This window comes from Trachymyrmex cornetzi, unplaced genomic scaffold (assembly GCF_001594075.2).
Source record: "Trachymyrmex cornetzi isolate Tcor2-1 unplaced genomic scaffold, Tcor1.1 scaffold182, whole genome shotgun sequence".
Taxonomy (NCBI): Eukaryota; Metazoa; Arthropoda; class Insecta; order Hymenoptera; family Formicidae; genus Trachymyrmex; species Trachymyrmex cornetzi.
This window is the reverse complement of record NW_017296441.1, coordinates 110,917-111,464: the sequence shown is the minus strand read 5'-3', so window position 1 is coordinate 111,464 and position 548 is coordinate 110,917. Positions and strand designations below refer to the sequence as shown.

Genomic DNA, 548 nt, shown 5'->3' with positions numbered 1-548 from the left:
ATTTAATTTAAAAAAAAAAAAAAAAAAAAAAAGCCACAAAAAAATTAATTATGAGTTTTTACTTTAATTATTCAAATTAAATAGATCATGTTTTTATCAATATTAATAAAGTACAATGAAATTAGTTTATAATAGGGGAGGGGGCATTTTCTTAGGAGACCTATGTCAGTATCGACGACTTTCCTCTATTATAATTACAATTTGCAAAACAAGCACAGTATTAATTACATACATCTAATAAATACTGTGTTTGTATTTTACAAACCTGATAATTTTTATATAATTATAACTTTTATATTATATTGTATTACATTATATTTTATTTTCTAATTACATAATCCTTAATCATTATTACCAGGGTTGGGTAATGCTAAGTTAAAAAGATAAAAGTTGAGTTAAAAAGTTAAAAAGTTAATTAATTTTAACTTAGCTTAGTTCCATTTTAAACTCTTAACTTTTTAATTTTATTTAGTTACATTTTATCCGTAACTATTAATTTTTTATTTAATTCTTTGAAGTTGAGTCTCAGACATAATATGCGGCAATAG

The 548-nt window shown here is 21.4% G+C and overlaps 1 protein-coding gene across 24 annotated transcripts in view; it reads left to right on the top strand.

Annotated features, from left to right (window-relative positions):
• The window catches only part of sls (sallimus), a 94,513-nt gene that overhangs the window by 82,607 nt on the left and 11,358 nt on the right, over nt 1-548 (top strand). The gene's annotated exons all lie outside the window — the stretch shown is intronic.